This window comes from Hemiscyllium ocellatum, chromosome 28, assembly GCF_020745735.1.
Source record: "Hemiscyllium ocellatum isolate sHemOce1 chromosome 28, sHemOce1.pat.X.cur, whole genome shotgun sequence".
Taxonomy (NCBI): domain Eukaryota; kingdom Metazoa; phylum Chordata; class Chondrichthyes; order Orectolobiformes; family Hemiscylliidae; genus Hemiscyllium; species Hemiscyllium ocellatum.
In genome coordinates this window covers 43,304,451-43,327,742 of record NC_083428.1, presented here as the reverse complement: position 1 = coordinate 43,327,742, position 23,292 = coordinate 43,304,451, and positions in this window count along the sequence as shown.

Below are 23,292 nucleotides of genomic sequence, written 5' to 3'. Positions count from 1 at the left end.
CAGGAACTGGGGCACCTAACATGGGAGCAGATGTTCTCAGGGAATTGTGGAAGTTGTTTAGGAAGCACTTGCTGATAGTGCTGGACAGGTTTGTCCTATTGAGGCAAGGAAGGGTTGATAGGTTGAAAGATCCTTGGTGACAAGGGATGTGGAACATCTAGTCCAGAGGAAGAAGGAAGCTTACTTAAAGTTGAGGAGACAAGGATCAGACAGGGCTCTAGAGGGTTACAAAGTAACCAGGAACGAACTGAAGAATGGAATTTGGTGAGCTAGAACTGGACATGAAAAAGCTTTAGTGGGTTGGATTAAGAAAAGTCCTATGGAGTTCTATATTTATGTGAGGAACAAGAGGATGGGTAGGCCTGATCAGGGATAGTGGAGGGAATGTGCGCCTGGAGTTGAAGGAAGAAGGGGAGGCTTTTAATGAATACTGCTTCGGTATTCACTACTGAGAAGGACCTTGATATTTCTGAGGACAGCATGAAACAGAGTGATATGTTAGAACAGGTTGATGTTCTGAAGAAGGATGTGTTGAAATGTTGTAGAAATGTAAGGATAGGTAGATTCTCTGGGCCAGATGAGAGATACCCAAGATTACTACAGGATCTTTGCATCCTCACTGTCCACTGGAGTGGTACCAGATGATTGGAGGGTGGCAAATGTTATTCTGTTGTTCAAGAAAGGAAATAGAGATAAGCATGGGAATTACAGACCAGTCAGTCTTACATCAGTGGTGGGCAAAGTATTGGAATAAGTTCGGAGAGGCAGGATTGATGTTACTTGGAGAACCATAATTTGATCAGAGATAGTCAGAGATAGTCAATTTCTGAATTCTTTGAGGATGTGACAAAACACGTTGAAGCAGTGGATGTGGTATACATGGATTTTGATAAGGCATTTGATACGATTCCCCATGGTAGGCTTTTTCAGAAAGTAAGGAGGCATGGGATATAGGGAGATCTGCCTGTCTGGGTACAGAATTTGCTGGCCCATAGAAGACAGAGGGTGGTGGTAGATGGAAAGTACACAACCTGGAGCTTAGTGATCAGTGGTGTTCCGCTGGGATTGTTTTTGGGACCTCTGTTCTTTGTGATTTTTATACATGACATGGATGAGGAAGTGGAAGGGTGCTTTAGTAAGTTTGTTGATGATACGAAGGTTGGTGGAGTTGTGGATAGTGTGGAGGACTGTTGTAGGTTGCAATGGGACATTGACAGGATGCAGAGCTGGGCTGAGAGGTGGAGTTTAACTTGGAAAAATGTGAAGTCATTCACTTTGGAAGGTCAAATTTGAATGAGATTGGAGGATTAAAGGCAGGATTCTTGGCAGTCTGGAGGAACAGAGGAATCTTAGGATTCATGTCCATAGATCCCTCAAAGTTGCCACCCAAGTTGAGAGGGTTGTTAAGAAGGTGAATGGTGTGTTGGCTTTCACTAGCAGGGGGATTGAGCTTAAGAGCTGCGAGGTTATGCTGCAGCTCTATACAGCCCTGGTTAGACCACACTGGGAATATTGTGTTCAGTTCTGGGCACTTCATTATAGGAAGCAAACAGAAGTTTTAGAAAGGATACAGAGACATTTACCAGGATGCAGCCTGGACTGGAGGGCATGCCTTATGAAGAAATGTTGAAGGAGCTTGGGCTTTTCTCTTTGGAGTGAAGGAGGATGAGAGGTAACTTGATAGAGGTGTATAAAATGATGAGAGGCATAAATAGAGTGGATAACCTGAGACTTTTTCGCAGGGCAGAAGTGTCGATCACGAGGGGGCAGAATTTTAAGGTGATTGGAGGAACATTTAGGAGAGAAGTCAGAGGTAGATTCTTTACACGGAGCGTGGTGGGTGCATGAATGCACTGCCAGCAGTGGTAACAGAGTCAGATACATTAGAGACATTTAAGCGACACCTGGATTGGCTCATGAATCTTAGTACAACGAAGGGTATATAGGTTAGTCTGATCTTAGAGTGGGATAACAGGTCAACACAACATTGAGGACTGAAGGGCCTGTATTATGATGTACTATTCTATGCTCTCTGTTCTATGTTCTGTGTTCTAATATGGGCAAATGGGACTAGTCTAGATAGTAATATATATTTGTTGGTAGAGACTCAATGGGCCGAAGAGTCTCTTCAATACTGTATTGTAGTGTGCCTTTGCTTTTTTTAAAACAAAGTCATTTGTCGTGTCAAAATTGCCCCTTTGTCCACATTCTGAGAGGAGGGAGGGGGATCAATTGTAAAGTTTTTGGGACAGAAGCAGACATTTTATATGTACCGAGACATTTAGAACCAGAACTCTCTTGCTTTTAGACTCTATTTGTTGGTGCATCTATCTGTGAAACCCCTCAGGTGATTAATTATACAACACAATTTTCAATACTTTGAACCACTTCCACGGTCCAAGTGGATCAGCCAGCAGCTGCACTTGGTAATTCCAAAAGAATTCCTCAGGACAGGCTCCAGCAGCAGCGAGGCTGGGGGTGTCTATTTAATCAGTTTTTGATGTAACTTCATCTGTGGGGTAAAGTTTCAGCCTCTCCTACAGGTCAAAGCAAAACAAGTCACCATAGTTTTTGACATTTTCACAAATAAGTACGTGTGTAAACCCTGCTGATTTCAGCTCCTGGGTTCCACTCCAGCCTTTGATATATGCATATTTGTATCTTCCAACCACTTCCTTCCCTTCCCCCCCCCCACTCACGTATTCATTCAGTGTGTAATAACATCTCAAATCTACATTTTCATGGGTAACACTTATCAGTAAATAGCTGTAGAGTTGATATTCTCAAGGAGTAACACAAGTCTGAATTCTGGGAAATGACAATGTCATTAGCACCTCAAGCGATCTGCATTCAAAGTCCATTGGTGACTTTCTAAATCATTCTGTCAAAGAACAAGTGAAAGCTCTTCCTGACAATCTATTCATTGTTCAGTGCCTTTTGTGGAATATGCATCCCAGCCATGGGGAATCCAGGGATCCCATGAAACATAATAGAACACAATTGTACCTGTTCTCAGGGTATGTCAAAGTTAATTAAATCATTGCCCTGCAGAAGGTACCACTGGTTACTTGGTAAGTGCAGCCTCTTGCAGTGCTTTGAATGATCTCACATATGTCACTGTACAAGAATGGCCCACATGCATTAAAAATACCATTAGTGCTGTGATAATCTTCATTAGCACAGATAAAGCTGGGCTAGCTTTACAGATCTTCCCATAAGATATCACACAGACAGGTGATTATCTTCTCACTGAAATGCTGTTGCTTCAAACAACCCTTCCAACATTGTCGCCAATGACATCCTCTCCTACTATTCTCTGGACTACATAATAAGGTTTTCTAATCAGTCTATGGAATTGATTCTTGACTCTTCATTATAATTCCTTGTGTTACGCTTTTGTAACATGAAGCATGGGTTGGAAAGGGCATGTGTCTTCTTCAAAGGTGGAATCTTTAATATTTACTTCTGAGGAGCTGGAAATAAATCTGCTGAGTACAAGTCATATGCAAGGTGAGTGTAATTTTAAACTTTGTAAAAAAGATAATTTTGATGTTGTTCTTTTAGATCAAAAGACAGCAGATACTCAGATAAAAATACACACTTCAATGATCTTTCAAAATATTTCTAAGGTTAAAAATAAAGTTGTAAACAAGTCCGACAAATCCATACTAAGACGTTACATACTACTGACAAATAAAATCAACATTTAGATGCCTGAGTAAAGGCAAAATACTGTGAATGTTGGAAATCTGAAACAAAACTGCTGGAAAAACTCAGCAGGTCTGGCATCATCTTTGGAGAGAGAGAAACAGAGTTAATGTTTCAAGTCTGGAGTAACTCTTCTTCATAAGTCTTAGAATATTTGCACATCTGAAAGATCCCTCCTGGAGATTATGGAGCTCCTGAACATGAAGGAATAAACTGTCCTGAAGGCATTATGAATCTGATCAATGTTTGTGAGAAGATTCGTAGCTCAGGTGCTCATTGTTGTGGTTCTGTTCGCCGAGCTGGGAATTTGTGTTGCAGACGTTTAGTCCCCTGTCTAGGTGACATCCTCAGTGCTTGGGAGCCTCCTGTGAAGCGCTTCTGTGATCTTTCCTCCGGCATTTATAGTGGTTTGAATCTGCCGCTTCCGGTTGTCAGTTCCAGCTGTCCGCTGCAGTGGCCGGTATATTGGGTCCAGGTCGATGTGCTTATTGATTGAATCTGTGGATGAGTGCCATGCCTCTAGGAATTCCCTGGCTGTTCTCTGCCAGGGAACTGACAGCCGGAAGCGGCAGATTCAAACCACTACAAATGCCGGAGGAAAGATCACAGAAGCGCTTCACAGGAGGCTCCCAAGCCCTGAGGATGTCACCTAGACATGGGACGAAACGTCTGCAACAGAAATTCCCAGCTCGGCAAACAGAACCACAACATCTGTGAATCTGAGAATATCGTTTCTAAATAAACCCAGATCTACAATCAGTTTTAATTTTGGACATCAGCCAAAGGTAAGGAGTACACATCACTGTCACTTTACAAAGCAGTTGAGTAAACAAAGCCTCCTACATGTGATTACTTCCCAGTTTCGGGCAATAGGCTGCAGATGTACACATTGGAAAGTTACAGCACTACGGTGACCCTCAGTAGCAAAAGATATCGGTGCTCATGACAAGCGAGATCACTTAACCCTGGATTGTGGGGGAAGAAGGAGGGACGTCTGCTTCAATATGTAAATCATGGCCCTCCATGTGCTGTCAGATTGTAATTACAGGCAGAGTTCTGTGATCCTACTCACCCCTTTGTGGCAGGATCTGGAAGTCAGTCACCTTCCAAATCAGGGGAAATAACGCAGAGAACACTGAGGCAAAAAGTGAGAAGAAGGAATTCTACAAATGGGAGGCAGCTAAATAAGAAGCTGTCACAATCCCCTCTATCATGGCTAATTACTTGCTCTCAAATCAGAAAACTCTTTTACGGACCAGACCAAACACTCCTCAAAAACTTCAGAAGACAGTATAGATCTTAAATTTCTAATTTTATAAGTGAATATGAGGTGCTGTGTTCCGGATGCAATTTGATTGGTCAAACTACTTGATGTTAAGCAAAACACAATTTATTCAAACATTTCTGTTAAAATACAACAGAAAGGAGGAACTTGGAATAACTTAACTCTATGGGAAAACTTAACAGAATAATAAATAATTTTATTACTAACCAGTAACTGCTCCATTATAGTAATATCCCATAAACACACCCTTCGTGAAAGGCAAATTCAGAAAACAGATTGTCTCACATTCAGTTCACCAATCCAGGGGGAAAGGCCATCAAAAGACAATTCTGACAGAGAGAGAACACTCTTTCAGCTAAAACTGAGAGAGGGTAAAATCAGCTTTCATTTCTTCAACTTCAGAAAGCTAAACCTAAAATCGCTGGTTCTGTTGGCGGGACCATGACCACACCCATTCAGGCTGCTTTTAGTTTTCCACCTTTTAAGAAAATCACCCAAGACTTCACAAGTTGTTTATCTTCTCAGACTGCTTGCCATCCATTCCTCCAATCTCTGTCTAAAAGAAACCAGGACAAACCACACCTCTTAAAGTCACCACTATCATCACCACTCAACAAAATTAGTATATGTTTAATGAAGTCCCATCCCATCTGATCCATCCATCCAACCATCCATCCATCCCTGAATTCCAAGAAGAAAATTATCCCTTGCATTCATCTTGGAGTGATCACATCCATCAAAGTATAGCCCTTCCGTACACAGTGTGTGTGTAATCCTGATGTATATACACATTGCCTCCTGGAACCCAACCTTCAATTTCATGACTACATCACTGATTGGAAAATAGAACGTTGCTAATTGTTTAATGAACAAATCAGTCAAATAGTGCAAGTTATGAAGAGAATTGCTAAACAATTTGCATCCTGTCCCTGATGGACTGTGCTTATCAACTGTGGATTGTTGATGGTAAAAAGCAAAATTAGAGGTCTGTAATAGCATCTCCAGATAAAAGAAAGAGGGAAAAAACAAAGTGTGTTGGTCTTCCAAACGTATAAAAGAAAATTGAGGGTTCTTGTGGTGCACTGATAGTGCCCCCATCTCTAGGTCAGACATCCAGATTTAAGTCCCACCTTCGGGTAAAAAATGAGGTCTGCAGATGCTGGAGATCACAGTTGAAAATGTGTTGCTGGTTAAAGCACAGCAGGTCAGGCAGCATCCAAGGAATAGGATGCTGCCTGACCTGCTGTGCTTTAACCAGCAACACATTTTCAACTTAAGTCCCACCTTCCCCAACCATGTGACATTAGATGCTTGTACAAGTGGATTAAAAATAAGTCTATAAAAGAACTTAGATCCATAAATGATAATTATCTTTCATCCACCTCTTAGTTTTAACAAGGTTGGTGTTTATTACAGAGCAATGGGAAGGAAATGTTTTCATTTAGTTTTTGCCAGTCTCAATATTAGACGGTTAACCACCCCCGTCGCACCCCATCCCCTCTTATTCTGCAATTCTGTTCCAGCATCAAAAAATAATTCCTTCTGGATAAGAATGTTCCCAGAATCAAAGCAATTCATTTTTTTCCTGAGGAGGTTTGGATGTAATTTACAGATATTTTAAAAGAATCAATTCAAAGATGTCACTACATACTTCTGGAGTTGTTGGGGCTTTATCCTGTACCTTCTGACTTAGACGCAGGGTCATATCACAGGACCACATCCGCCCATTTATACTGAAGCATGACAAACTTCCTACACATAGAAATGAGCCAAGCACATATTTTGTAGCAGCCAATAAATGGAGAGCAGGCTGAGCTGTGTCTGAAACCAAATCCAAGGGAGAGTGGTGTAGGCTTAGAAATGAACAATCCTAATTCAGAACACCTTGGATCAGGAGTATACACATCTTCCTCTATTAATCGGCTCAGCGACATTATGACATGTCTCTGGAGCAGGTGAGACTTGAACCCCAGACATCTGGTCGAGAGGGAGCAATACTATCACTGTGCCACAAGTTCCTAGGTTAGGCGGTTTTACTGGAAATTCATGTACAGAATCAGCATTGCTTAGCAGATTGTCCACTAACAGACCTCTCTTCGCTGATCTCAAAATAAACTCTGCCCCTATAGTGCTGACAGAGGCCATTCAGCCCATCAAGTCAGTGCTGATCCTGACCATAGCTAACCCACCTAGCCTGCAATTCAGGGCACATGCAGGGCAATTCAGTATGGTCAATCCACGTAACCTACATATCTTTGGACTGTGGGAGGAAACCAGAGCACCCAGAGGAAACTCACACAGACCTGGGAGAATGTGCAAACTCCAACAGACTGTCACCTGAGGATGGAATCAAACCCAGGTCCTGAATGGGAGCTACCATAACATTTGGTTTCATCATCCTAGATGATGGTGGAACAGGACTGCTGAGCTGGAGCTTGTCTGCTCTGACTTCTTTTCTTCTTTGTTTTCTTACTTTCTTTAGTTATATTTTACATTTTGATTCTCTCTACTGCTTCAATGCGGAGGTCGCACCCGTCTGCTAATTAAAAACCAAACACCCAGAGAAGCTCACCTCACCTCATAATCTGCTGAAAGTGTGAGCGAGTGAAAGAGAACTCCGAATTTCCACTAATTAAAGAAAAATAACAATTTATTTTCCTAACTCTAATAGTGAACACTCTTTCTCCTAACTAACCATTATCCCTTACCTGAACACAATTCTATTAATGTAATGCTCTAATAACACAATGATTAAATATTACATTAACTTAATCTCAGGTCCACACAGTCTCTAATACTACTGGTCTTCCAACTCTGCTGTCTTCTCCCTGTGTCTTCTTTCCTTTTACTGCTCTTACAGGAACAGGTACTTTTCGATAGATAGTGCTTTTGGAGATTTCTTTGAGAGCAAGATGCTATTTGGGTAGTTAGCTACCCTGCTCGATGGCTGTTGCTTTCAAAATGTTCATGTTTTTTATACCCCCAACATCGTTCTCCCTCATTGGTCCGATGTTGTCAATACAATAAATTCAAACTCAACTGGGTTTTAATGTCCTGTGCATAATTTAAATTAATTGGTTACATTTGAATTGTTGTTAAAACAGCAACCAAAACTCAGGTATCCATTTAACAGCCATTTGCTACACCTAATTATTTTGGAACAGCCCATCCCTTAGCTGTTCTGTTCTGGCAGGTGTACTTTAAATTTACTTTAAAATTCAGAAACACTTCCCATTTTAAAGTGAACATACACTCCTTCGATTCTGTAACACTGCTTATTTGATGGAGTGAACTCAGTTGTGGTGGCCTCAGCAGTGATGGGTGGTGGCTGGCTTTGGCAGGAATTTTGGCAGTCAGCCACGAGACGGCTGTGTGCCCGGGCAGAGCCCAGCGTGGTGAAAGCAGCTGGGGGCCTGGAGCATCATAACAGAAGCATGAAGGCATGGGAACTGAGAGATTGAGCCCAGCATTGGGGAGAGAGGATGACAGTCGGCAGCGAGATGGAAGTGTGAAGGCGCAGGGATCAAGCGATCAAACCCAGCACAGGAAAGACATTGAGGTCTCGGGGGAAAAGCCTAACTGCAGGCCCATGGCTAAAAAAGGAACTTTTAACTTTGTTTCTTATTAACTACCTTATACTGATTAGAACTGTGATGTTGAACTTTTAACTTATTTCTTTATTTTACAACACTTTACCTACAATTTTGTTCCTAAGTCCCTTGTACATAAGATGGCAGTGTGGATCATGACATTGTAAACTTTTTGTCATATTCCTGTATCCCTGTATTTGAGTACATGAGACAATAAAATCTAATTCCAATTCAAACTTCCAATCTCTGTGATGCATTGTGCCATTCAGTACTTGAAATCATCTTGGGTTTTCTCAGATACATAATGAAACTGGAGTGATGAGTGATGGGATTTTAATTTTATTTGTTTCTTTCCAAAGCCATCATTATGAACCTAATCCCCTTGTTCAATGTTGTGTGATTTACATTCTGCTCAGCACCAGCACTCTGTGCTGCCTTTCTGAGGAGGGGCAGCTCAAACAACATTCTACACAGTTTTATTCTGTCTGAGGCAAGGCCATCATTGGTGATGCCAGCCTTTATTACCCATCCTTATTGGCTACAACAGAGGATTTGCTTTCAGAGGGCAATAAGGAGTTGTTAGTGTGGATCTGAAATTACAAATAGCTAGACCAGGGAAAAATGGTTCATTTCCATTGATTCTCAGACAGACTTTCACAACAATTAATGGTAATTTTATGATCACCATGAATGAGACTTGGTTTGAATTTCATGTTTTTTTTTCAGAAATAGTCTCATAACTAATTGAATTAAAATTCCATCAGCTCTCGAAGTGGGATTTGAATCCATGTTCTTAATGACTCAGATCAGATGAACTGCAGTGGCCACAAATTATAAGATACCACTTCATGTTGTACTCTGTAGTCTGATGTATTGTGAAGTCTTACAAACATGAAGGTATTAGCGAAATCTAACTTGTAAATGTCGGTGGTTCTAGGTGGAGTAATGACATCTCAGACCCATTAGCCTTTGTCAGAAAAGCTGAGCTTCCATCCCTCCAGCTATTAAATGAAGAGAAACTGCAATCCACACACCAGAGTCCAAGGGGACATCACTAAATGAGTCAACACCATGACCAACTCTCAGAGCATGAGTTTGGGAAACAGAATAATGAAGTGGAGAAAGAAAATCCAATTTAGCCAGAAACAATCTGGCACATAGAATATGGATGACACTCAAAAGACATGCATGTGGAGCAGGGATATCATTTAGGGTAAGCATCAATAAAGCATGAAATTAATCTATTTGCCTTCGTCCCATTCACTCATGGATTTCTCACAAGTCCATGGAAACACTGAATCAAGTAATGGAAATGCACCATGGGCAAAAAACAAGCTTTATTGTCAAAGATTATTTCTTGCTGTACGTGAAGAATATTTGTACTTTCCTCAGAACTGAAGTGTCTCAAACTTTAACACAAGTGGGATTAATTTCCTCAGACCACCCCTCACCTCCCACCCCACCATAACATTGGTGATTCCACTGGGAGAAACCTCCAAAGAATTTCTCCCCAAGTCACAGAAATGCAGAGGGAAATTGTTACAGAAAGGTCAGAACAATGCAAATAGAAAACTGACTATAGAAATGGAGCATGTTTGGAAATTATGGTTTAACGGTTATAACAAACTAATTAACGAACATTAAGAGTGTTAGGAAGGTGCCTGAACTGTGACACTTCATTTCCCTATTTCATGCAGCAGCAGTTCTATTGGAGCATCAGAAATCCCTCAGACACTGCCATCTTGAAGCTTTGTGCTAAATCTGCAGAGAGCAAACAAATCTTTACATGGTCTTCACCTGGAAAAAGTGACTTATCCTTTAAATAGATAGATCCAATCCTTTAAATATTGGGAACTACATCAGGAATGCTACCCTGAATTTGGACTATCATTATATCTCGTAAGTTATGTGCCAGCAGCTTGGAGGGCAAACAGAAATAGATTGTTGGAATTGAGAGTGTGCCAAGTCAATCCTTCTACATTCAAATAAGATACACCAACATCACAGCAAATCAAGTCCTTTTTAATATCTTTGTAACACTGGCTGTTGGAGACACGTTCAACTGAGGCTCACTGAGGCCTTTGTATGATCAGAACATGGAACATAGAACTGCACAGCGCAATGTAGTCCCTTCGGCCCTCAATGTTATACCGACCTTATATCCTGCTCTAAGATCAAACTAACCTACATAACCTTCATTTTACTATCATCCATGTGCCTATCTAAGAGTCGCTTGAATAGAATGAGTCTGCAGGTTTACATTGAAAAGGCATTAAATTGATACTAAGTTTTGCCCGAAACATCGGTTTTCCTGTTCCTCGGATGCTGCCTGACCTGCTGTGCTTTTCCAGCGCTACTCTAATTTTGATTCTAATCTCCAGCATCTGCAATACCAACTTCTGTCTAAAATGTTCAGGAACCTAGTGCAAATATGATGGGCAATTCTGTGGCTGAATATTATCATAATTGGATGTTACTGAGAGATTTCTTACCATATCAACCCAAGTTTGACTCATTACCTCCCCCTCCCCTTTGGCAATGGTTTTACCCAATCCCACTGTTCACCATACTGAGAGGAACCTCCAAGAACTAGGATATCTGAAATAGATCCTCACCACTCTATGCGGCAGGATCTTTGAAATTCCACTGTGTACCCAAACAAGTACTGCCAGTCTTGAGCTGCCAGACACAGCTTGTGCATTTGCCCCAGATTTTCAGGACATAACAGGAACCTTGTTGAACACCTTCTGGAAATCCAAATGCAGCATATCAACTGGCTCCCCTCTATCCACTCTGATTGAGACTTTCTCAAATAACTCTAATAACTTAGTCAGACACCATTTCCCTTCATGAATATATGCTGACTCTGCTTAATTAGAACATGATTTTTCAAACATTCTGTGATTACTTCCTTCATAACTAATTATAATATTTTTCCAACAGAAAATTGAGACTCATTGCTCTATAGTCTCTGTCTTTTTGCCCTCCTCACATTTTGAATAGGGCTGTCACATTGGCAGTTTTCCAATCCTCTAGCACTTTTTTAAGATTAGATTAGACTTAGACTTACAGTGTGGAAACAGGCCCTTCGGCTCAACAAGTCCACACCGACCCGCCGAAGCGCAACCCACCCATACCCCTACATTTACCCCTTACCTAACACTAAGGGCAATTTTAGCTTGGCCAATTCACCTGACCCGCACATCTTTGTGACTGTGGGAGGAAACCGGAGCACCCGGAGGAAACCCACGCAGACACGGGGAGAACGTGCAAACTCCACACAGTCAGTCGCCTGAGTCGGGAATTGAACCCGGGTCTACAGGCGCTGTGAGGCAGCAGTGCTAACCACTGTGCCACCGTGCCGCCCACTTCTCCAGAATCTAAGGATCTTTGCTCTTGATGAAACCACATCTGGAGTACTGTGAGTAATTTTGGTCCTATTTAAGGAGAGATATAATGTCACTGGAGGCAGTTCAGAGAAGATGCACTAGGATGATCCTGAGTATGGAGGAGTTGTCATATGAGCAAAGGGCTAAACAGGTTGGGTCTGTGCTCTTTGGAATGTAGAAGAGTGAGAGGCAATCTCATTAAAACATATTGTATTTTTAAGTTGCTTGATAGGATAAATCCTGAGAGGATGCTTCCCTAATGGGAGAGTCTAGGACCCGACAGCAGTCTGAGAATTTAGAGGTACCAATTAAAGACTGAAGACGAATTTCTTCTCCTAGAAGGTTGTGATTCTTTGGAACTCCTCGCCTCAGTGAGCTGCAAGGGCAGTGTCCTTGTGGTCTAGAACTGGGATAGGTAGATTCTTATCAGTCAGGAAATCAAGGATTATGGGAAAATGTGGGAAATTGGATATGGGGAATGTTGGATTAGCCATGATCCTATTGAATGATGGAGCTGGTTCAAAAGGCAAAATGGACTACTCCTGCTTCTATTTCTTATGGTCTTACTTTCCTTACTAGTCCTCACCCACCCAAGTACTGATACTATCAACTATACAAGATCTCTGCTTTTTCCATTCACCCTCACTTACTCATTCCCTCATTGCAACCCACCATTTTTCCCCACCCACCAGCATTAGGTATTGTATCATCCACTCCCATCTCACTCAATCCCTCCCTTTTTGTCACTCCAAGAATGAAGAGCCCACAATATGGCAGAAAGAGCCAAAACCAGTGGTGGGCAGACTGACATGTGATGCCTCATTCTTTGAGATTAAATGATCTTGACTGCCCCAAATGGTTGATTGACCTTTTCCAGATCTCTGGACTGGTATCAGAGGCTGCCCTTGATTTACTGCCCTGGGACCCCCCTTTCATTCACTGAGAGCTACTTCCATAGTAGATTGTGGACTGCTGACAATCAGGGTAATCGTCCTGGCTTTGTGTTTGCACTGAAATACATTGCAAGACAGAAGTATTGTGAGCGTAGTAAATCTGGCTGAGGGGACAAAATGCAATAAAGTAGAGGACGCTGTGAACATCCAGATTGCCAAGAGAATAAGCAACCAGCCCTGAGATGCAGCCAGGTCCAGACTGTGAGCTTGGCATGCCCTGCATCCTTGCAGTAATATTTCAATGCTGGAGAACCACAAGACACTATGTTCAGCATAAAAAACATTCTGCAAGCGGACTGGGGAGCTGCCAATGGAATTCTAAAAGGCTGGTAGGTGTGAAATGCTGGAGTCCATCGATGCAAATTACAGAATTGTTACAATGCAGAAAGAGGCCATTCAGTCCTGTGCCAGTTCTATCCTCGAGTGCCAGACTCCTGCCTTTTCTCCATACCCTATATGTCCAAAGGATTATCTAATGGCTATCTTGAATGCCTCAATTGAGGCTGCCTCCACTGGATTTCCAGGCAGTGCATTCCAGACCCTAACTACTCATATCACCCTTGATTCTTTTCTACATTATTTCAAACCTAAAGCACCTCATTCTGTTTCTATATTATGTGCAGGAACAGCTTCTTGCTATCAACTGCACAAGATTTGGAGGAGCCGGTGTTGGGCTGGATGGACAAGGATAATATTCCAAATGTATTCAGGCCAAAGACTTATACAGCTTCAGCAGTACATCCCAGCTCTTGTATTCTGGCCCTCTCAAAATGAATACTAACATTACATTTGCTTTTCTAACTATCAAATAACTGTATGACAACCTGAAGAGAATTCTGAACTAGGACTGACAAGTCTGTTTGTTCTTTGGATTTTCATAGCCTTTCTTCATTTATAAAATCCTCTGCACTTCTATTCTTCCTGCCAATGTGCATAACTTCACACCTTCCATATTGATTTCCATCTGCTACTTTTGCCCACTGTCCTAGCCAGTCCAAGTCCACCTGCAGCCTTCCTGCTTCCTGAACACTATCTGTCATTTCACTTATATTTATGTCATCTACAAACTTAGCAACATTGTGCTCAGTTCCTCACCCATGCTGTACCAAGGCATATAAACATTTGGCTTATGTGAGCAAATGAGTGCAATGTGTGTGTGAGGGACCCGTATGGGTCTGATAGAGAAGGTTGTGACTGCGTCAGACAAATGAATAAATTCCTCCCTTTTCACTCTTGACAGTGATATAACAGTGTTTGAATTTTTAAGAAGTGTTTTTAATCTGCCGAAGACAATATGTATTTGTCCACATGTAAAGTTATGAATGATGAAGCCAGAACATTTTGAATTAGCAAGTGAAGTATTTTTTTAAGTGAAAAGCTCAGTCAGTCAAATATATTAACATTATTAAACCTGTTCAAGACCTGAATTATACACACAAGTATGCAAGGAGAAAGTGAGGACTGCAGATGCTGGAGACCAGAGTTGAAAAGTGTGGTGCTGGAAAAGGGCAGCAGGCCAGGCAGCATCTGAGGAGCAGAAGAATCGGCGTTTCGGGCATAAGTCCTTCTTCAGGAATGAGGCCGAGGTGTCAAGTGGGCTGAGATAAGAGGTGGGGCGGGGGGGAGAGGCGCTGGGAATACGATAGGTGGAAGGAGGTGAGGGTGAGGGTGATAGGCCGGAGAAGGGGTGGGGGTGGAGAGTTCGGGAAGAAGATTGCAGGTCAAGAGGGCGGTGCTGAATCTGGGGGTTGGGACTGAGATAAGGTGGGGGGTGGGGAAATGAGGAAGCTGGAGAAATCTACATTCATCCCGTGTGGTTGGAGGGTTCCTAGGCAGAAGATGAGGCGCTCTTCTTTCAGGCGTCATGTGGCCAGGATCTGGTGATGGAGGAGGCCAAGGACCTGCATGTCCTTGGCGGAGTGGGAGGGGGAGTTAAAGTGTTCAGCTACAAGGCGGTTGGGTTGGTTGGTATGCAACACAGTGTATGTTATAATTTGGAGACGCTGTAAGTTATGAAATAAATTAACTTCTGTAACAGAATGGAATGATGTATTTCATTGAAGTCTGGACATTCGAGTGGAAATTGCAATCAATGAAAGTTGGTTATTTTTCTGAAGTCTCTTGTAAGCTACAGTCATAAATCAGAGGTTATCTCAGTGATGGTGGAACAGGCTAAAGGGGCTGGATGGCATCACCCTATCCCTGTGTTGTTACCAGGGTTTTTTTTTCAATTAGATTAGATTCCCTACAGTGGGGAAACAGACCCATTGGCCCAACAAGTCCACACCGACCCTTCGAAGAGTAACCCACCCAGTCCCATTTCTGTCTGGCTAATGTACCTAATACTATGGGCATTTTTTCATGGCCAATTCACCTGACCTGCACATTTTTGGACTGTGGGAAGAAACCGGAGGAAACCCACGCAGACACGGGAAGAATGAGCAAACTCCACACAGACAGTCACCCAAGGCTGCAATCGAACCTGGGACCCTGGTGCTATGGGGCAGCAGGGTGTTTGGTGGATATTGAGACAGGGTAGAGGAAGGTTACGCAACGCTGAGACACCATGAAGAACTACTCGGAGTCAACATTTACATGTAAACCATCTACTAAACCTTCCCAGCGCTGACACTATTTCTACTGAAAATGAAAATTCATCCAAAATAGTGAACAAAGAGAGGATCTAAAGTAACAATTACATATTAGACCTGTGTTCCTGCGAAGCTGTGTACTATCCTTACATGTGGTGACATCAAGTTAAATAGAAAGCAGGAAAAAAAAGAACAGGAGATAGCAAGCTTTTACATTTCAAAGAGTTCTTTTTGTTCATCATTGCCAAAGAGTAATACTGAAATAATTGCTCTTAACACATTTATTAATTTCCCAATTACTGATGTTGTCATAAGTCTGAATGGGTGGGCCCATTGGAAGACTGTGTCTATATAATGTGGGAGCCCACTTGGAGTTTGATGAAGTCGCACTCAGTGGATCAATGCAAGGTGAGTTTGCTGATAGAAGGCTTCTGTCTTATTCCTTCTGGTTTTTATTGATTATTTGGATGAAATGGGATATGTTCAATGCTCCTTCTGTGTACATGTTCAGATTGAATAGGGTATAAATTCTTCAGCGTCAGTATTTTGGGGAAGTGATTAAACATGTTTCAAATCACCAACATGATGAGCTTCTCCTCTTCCCTGTTCTGTTTTAGTATTTTATCTCAGGGTGTGGATGATGCTGGCAATGTCAGCATTTATCACCCATCCCTAACTGCCTTGAGAAGGTGTTGCATTCTATTGAAACTGCTGCAGTCCTGGTGGTGAAGGTGCTCCCACAATGGTCTTAGGGCTTTCTGAGGCAGCGACACAGACAGGAGAGCAGCAAAATATGTCCTAGTCAGGATGGTGTGTGATTGAGAGGGGAGTGTGAACATGGGGGTTGTACACTGCTGCTCTCCGCCCCTCAGTGGTAGAGCTTGTAAGGGAAGGAATAACCTTGATGGTCTGCTACAGCTCATCCTGTAGACAGTACGTACTGCAGCTGCAGAGCATTAGATGCTGCAGGAGAAACACAGTCTAATAGCTGGAGCCTCAATTGAGTGAGCTACTGTGTGCTGGATAGTGTTGTGCTGTTGTAGCTGCACTTTTCAGGAGAGTGGGGATTATTCCATCACACTCCTGACTGGTTGGTTTTGGGGCAGAACTGAGGGGTCAGGAGGTGAGGCAAGTGTCTCAGAATACCCAGCCCCTGCCCTGTGTCTATAACTATAGTGTAAATCTGGTTGCTCCAGTCCAGTTTCTGGGCAATGAGGAACACTATAAGCTGGTGGCTGTGAGCATTAGGAGGACTCTATTTTTCAATAAAACAAAACACAGTGGAAGGTAAATATTCATGAAACAGAATAGTGAGTTTCTAAAAAAAAAACAGGAGGAGGAGGTAACTAAATACAGGAGTTCCCTACATTCAGGAGTCATCCCTCTGGATTGGAAAATTGCAAATGTCACTCTGCTTACAAAGAAGGGTGAAAGAGGCAAAGCAGGGAATTACAGACCAATTCGCTTCACATTTGTAGTGGGGAAACTGTAGGAGTCTATAATCAAGAAATGGGTAAAATCTTGCAGTTAGTCAGGGAGAACCAACATGGCTTCATGGCAGGCAGCTCATACCTGACAAAACTCATTGAATTCACTAAAAATCTGGAACTCAGAATCTAATGTATGACCATGTAATGTTTGTTGGGGAAAAACACATCTGGTTCACTAATGTCCTTTAGGGAAGAAAACTGCCATCATTCCCTGGCTAGCCTACGCGTCACCCCAGACCCACAGCAATGTGATTGACTTCTGACTTCTGGGCAATTAAGGATGGGCAATAAATGCTAGCCCAGCCAGCAATGTCCACATCCCATGAACAAAATAGTTCTCCATTTTAATTTGAGTTAGATATGAATCAGACAAAGCTATGAAGGGAAATGAGCCAAAGGCGGTTATATGGAGTTGGCAACTGGTCTCAATGAATGCTGGAAATGACTTGACAGGCTGAATGGCCTATTCCTGTTCCTTTGTTCATCTGTTACTAACTAAATGGAAGAGAATGTGGTGACATGAAAGCTGTAAATTATTACTAAGCATTCACAGCTCAGAAGCAAGCATTTACGCCTCTCAGGTCCACGCTAGTGTATATGTTCCACAAGAGTCTTTTGGTCAGGCAAATTGGTACAGGACTTAGATTGTCAGTCACAGGGCCCTGGGGAGAATTGTCGAACAAATGGTCCTCCTGGGAGCATTTCTCTTCTCCTCCTTCCCCTTCCTAGACCTCTCCATTTCTATCCTCCTCCCTCCCCCTCCTAGACATTTCCACTTCTATCTCGGGCGACCGACTCAACACAGACATTTACTATAAACCGACCAACTCCCACAGCTACCTAGACTACACCTCCTCCGACCCTGTCCCTTGTAAAAACGCCATCCCATATCCCCAATTCCTTCGCCTCTGTCGCATCTGCTCCCAGGAGGACCAATTCCAATACCAAACAACCCAGATGGCCTCCTTCTTCAAAGACCGCAATTTCCTCTCAGACTTGGTTGACGATGCTCTTCACCGCATCTCCTCCACTTCCCACTTCTCCACCCTTGAACCCCGCCCCTCCAATTGCCACCAGGACAGAACCCCACTGGTCCTCACCTACCACCCCACCAACCTCCAGATACATCATATCATCCTTCGTCATTTCTGCCACCTCCAAACAGACCCCACCACCAAGGATATATTTCCCTCCCCTCCCCTATCAGCATTCCGGAAAGACGCCTCCCTCCTCAACTCCCTCGTCAGGTCCACACCCCCATCAACCCAACCTCCACTCCCAGTATCTTCCCCTGCAACCGCAAGAAATGCAAAACTTGCACCCACACCTGCCCCCTCACTTCCCTCCAACGCACCAAGGGATCCTTCCATATCCATCACAAATTTACCTGCACCTCCACACACATCAGTTACTGCATCCGCTGACTTGCGGAATGTTTCAGAGAACACTTCTGTGAGACCCCACACCAACCAACCCAACCCCCCATGGCTGAACACTTCAACTCCCCCTCCCACTCCGGCAAGGATATGCAGGTCCTTGGCCTCCTCCATCGCCAGACTATGGCACCACGAAGCCTGGAGGAAGAGTGCCTCATCTTCCACTTAGGAACCCACTAACCACAAGGGAAGAATGCAGATTTCTCCAGCTTCCTCATTTCCCCTCCCCCCACCTTATTTCAATCTCAACGCTCGGACTCAGCACCACCTACTTGATCTGCAATCTTCTTCCCTGCCTCTCCGCCCCCCACCCCCTCTCCAGCCTATCACCCTCACCTTAACCTCCTTTCATCTATCGCATTCCCAATGCCCCTCCCCCAAGTCCCTCCTCTCTACCTTTTATCTTAGCCTGCTTGACACACCTTCCTCATTCCTGAAGAAGGGCTTATGCCCAAAATGTTGATTCTCCTGCTCCTTGGATGCTGCCTGACCTGCTGCGCTTTTCCAGCAACACATTTCTCAGCTCACCTTCAACATATTGTCTAGCTATCACCCATTGTTAACAGCGAACCTGAGAATGCAACTTTTAAAAAAAGGTTTTGTGATTTACACATGAAAGAAGTGAAACTATATGGTATTCAAACAGATGAAAGACTTAATAATCAATTTCTCAATGTATAATTTCATCACACTGTAAATTTTTGCTCTAAATTCTGTGTGTTAGGATTAAGCTCTCCACTATCACCTGATGAAGGAGCAACGCTCCGAAAGCTAGTGTGCTTCTAATTAAACCTGTTGGACTATATCCTGGTGTTGTGTGACTTTTAACTTAAATGTGAATGAACAGGAAAGAGCTGAGGAAACAATAAAGTCACGGAAGCCATTGATGGCAAGGGAGCTAGTAGAGTTACAGCAATCTAACATGGTGTTTGCACTGAAATGGGAGGAAATTCTGTGAAAAATAAGTTAAACTGAATGTTAATCATGGCACATGCTGACTGGAAGGAAACAGGGTAGACAATGATGCATTGGTTAATATATCATTGGGATGACTGAGACACGGGGCAGTGTCCATGGATTGATGTTGAATCGTCAAACTTGATATCAGCAAGTTATAGAAAGTAAGGCAATGAAAAGCCAATGTCAAGATTAGAATGGTGCTGGAAAATCACAGCAGGTCAGGCAGCATCCGAGGAGCAGGAACCGGATGCTGCCTGACCTGATGTGATTTTCCAGCACCACTCTCATCTTGACTCTGATCTCCAGCATCTGCAGTCCTCACCTTTGTCTAATGAAAAATCAATGCAAGGCCTTAAGCCACTTGCCCCCATTCCCACCCCCAAAATTAGTCTCTTGCAAAGTGGTCTCTCACCAGTTCTCCAGCCGACGGACGGGAGGCTCAATGCTACCTCCTGAGTTACATAAAACCAGACTTGGCAATTCAAGCATTGCACAGAATAGATTCAAGAAGACAGGGAGGGGTAAATGGGAGAGTCAAGAAGCTGTAAATGTTAGAGATAGCAGAACAGGTGCAGAAAATATCACACAAAGCCAAAAGAAAATCCAGATAGATAGAGATAGGAATACAGCCAAAGGTTAATCACACTAAGAGGTGCAATTTACAGTCTACCAAATAGTGGAAGGGAGATCGACAGAGAAATATGAAGAATATTTCTACTCCTTTGACGGACAAGAGCAGCAAATATATGGGAACACCATCAACTAAACAACTCCCTCCAAACCACACAGCATTCTGACTTAGAACAGTAATATCCATTACAGTCACTAGGGCTATTCTATAGAGCACTGTAGATGTACTTTAAAGAAGGTATCTTACCATCACAGACAATTTGTGAATGGACCAAAATACTGACCCTGGGACAGAAATGCTCGCATCCTACGAATTAATGAAATGAAGTGGATTGATGAAAAATCTAGACTAATAATTATAGAGAGGGTTGAACAATACAAATATTAGTTGGTCAGATGAGGTAGGAAAGGGAATGTCATTCTGATAATTTATGCAGGACAGCTTTCTAACCCGATTAAAGAAAGGTCAATAAAGGCAGATTTACTCTTGGGATTAGAAATAGGTCAGGAGGAGGTGTGTAGGATTGTGGGAGGTATCTTGTTTTTGGGAAAGTGTGAGATCTAACAGTGGGAGGTCTTTTTGAGAGGGACAGTTCAAGTTATTTATGAGCTTATGATCTTCTCAGCTCACTTCAGTATATGAATAAGTAAAATGCCAAACCCCATATCTGGCTCTCGAAGGAAATTCAGCCCCTCACTGGAACTTCCCAGGCTCCAATTACCATACCTAAAAGGTGCTAGAATTCATCCTTTACTTTACAGTCCCAGAAAATCAGTTAGTCTGCATCTGCCATACTCACACATTTTTGGAGATGCCTCAGACCAGAAATAAAGTGACTCCATTCCTCAGTGATGTCTCTATAACCAACCGGAGGATTAAGGGATATTCCGTTTCATGGATATGCCAACAGGAGGCAATCCTAACTGAGGGTTGACCAAAGACACTGGAAAAGTCAGCACCCTTGGGTGTCTCAGCAGAGCCTCAAACCAGAGTCACAAAAAGAGGACTGAACCGCTGCACTCTGTAAGGGCATCTTCTACTCTCCATTCAATGGTAACTCACATTCACAAGGGCATGAAGCATTTGATGTTTTTCAAAGCACAGAATGGTCACACAGGCGGTTATGAGTCAGGCGCCTTCCATCAGATGCCTCAGGTGTAATCGATGTCTGTCAGTTCATTGAAAATCTATTGCAACACATAGGCCCCTGAGAGAATGAAATGAGGAAAATAATAACAGGAACTAGGAAATGGCAGAGGAGTATATTTAAATGCTTTGCAACAGTAATCATGGCAGAGGATACTGATATCATTCCAAATTACTAAATATTCAAGGACAAAAGGAAGGGAGGAAATAAATGCAGTAACTGTCACTGGAGATACAATACCAGGGAAATGAATGGGGCTGAAGATCACTAGGTTCCCTGGTCCTAATGTGATATATGCCAGAACATGAAAGGAAGTAGCTGCAGAGAAAATGGATGCATCGGAGTATTCTCCCAGGAATCCTAGTTACCGGATAAGTTCCAGAGATTGGGAAAGTGTCAATGTACCACTTTTATTTCAAAAGGGAAGGAAACAAAAAACGGGGAACTATCAATGAGTTAGGTTGATATCTATAATTGGGCAAAACTTAGAGTTTACTATAAAAGATGGTGCAGTAGAGCATTTAGGAACACACAATAAGATCAAGCAGAGTCAGCGCGGCCTCATGAAGGCAAGTGATGCCTGACAGAATTTTTGAGAAGGTTACATGCAGGATAGCTTTAGGGGAAAAAATGCATATAATACATTTGAATTTTCAGAAGACATTTAACAAGTTACCACACATCAGGTTAGTTAAAAAGATGAGCCCAGGCAGTTGGTGGCAGCATATTAACATGGATGAAGGGTTGACTAACTCACAGAAGATAAAGTGTTGGGATAATCAGGGAAGATGTCAAACTGTAACTAGTCAAGTGCCACAGGAATCAGAGCTGGGGCCACAATCATTTGCAATATAGTAAATTGAATGCACTATAGACATCATTGAACAGATAATTGGTTTGTTGAAGATGAATTTCTGTTATCTGAACCACTCAGGACTACTTCAGAATTCACCAGACAAAATCTCTAGAATAGTGATTGTTTGCTTGCTCCACAGAACTATGCTCAATGTCAGGGACAACATAGCAGAGAGGAAGACAGACCAGCCATTAATTCCTCAGACAAGAAAGACGTGGAGTCAGACGCAGATGTTAAGATTGGCAAAACAGATAGTTCACAATTGACCCAAACAGCAACTAAATTGGAGTGTGAAATACTCTAGATTAATAAATCTGGACACTCAGAACCATGAGTCAATAATGGATTTAGAAATGTTTCTAGCCTAAGGAACAACTCTTTCGTGCAGAGTGTGGCGTATGTATGGAATGAACTGCCAGAGGAAGTGGTGCAGGTTAGTGCAATTACAACATTTAAAAGGCATCTGGATGGGTATATGAAGAGAAAAGTTTTAGAGGGATTGGGCCAAGTGCTGGCACATTGGACTAGATTAAGTTAGGATATTTGGTCAGCATGGATAAGTCGGACCAAAGGGTCTGTTTCCATTCTGCACAGTCTTATGATCCAATGACTCTAATCATTTCCTACTTACTTTCCAGGGATTACAGGGATAGGGAGGAATGCGTCTCAGAGGGCCAGTGTCGACTCAATGGGTCAAATTGCCTCTTTGTGCACCGTAGGAGTTAAATCTTATGAATACTCTTCCTGTCTGCTGGCAGGAACCTTTTTCAATTCTGAAATCTCCCAAACCCGAAAATGCCTTTTCATTTTGGTTATGTCTTCTGTCAACTCTCACAACTGTGTAAACTTTTCAATACATTCATGTGACAACAAACCTAATTCTAATGCTAATTCCTGTAACATGAATGCTTCACCGGTTGGAAAAACCACTCCTGCTGAGGTCATGTATTTTCCTGAACTCTAAGCTTGATTCCTTTGAATTCAGACCTTGCAATTTGTCTTCAGCTCAACAGTAGAAGTGTTCATATCCATTAACATTACAGGGGTTCGCTCAGGCACTTGACGGAATCACATGCTTTTTTTCAAACTGACACCAAAGGTCACAGTTCAAATTCCTTTCTGACCTGATTTTAAAAGCATATTTACAGAGCAGACCCACATCCATCTATGTCTATTTTGAAAACCAAATCACAAAATCTCATGCTCGTAACAATACACCTTTCATCACAACACATTGACAGTACATTTGACACACT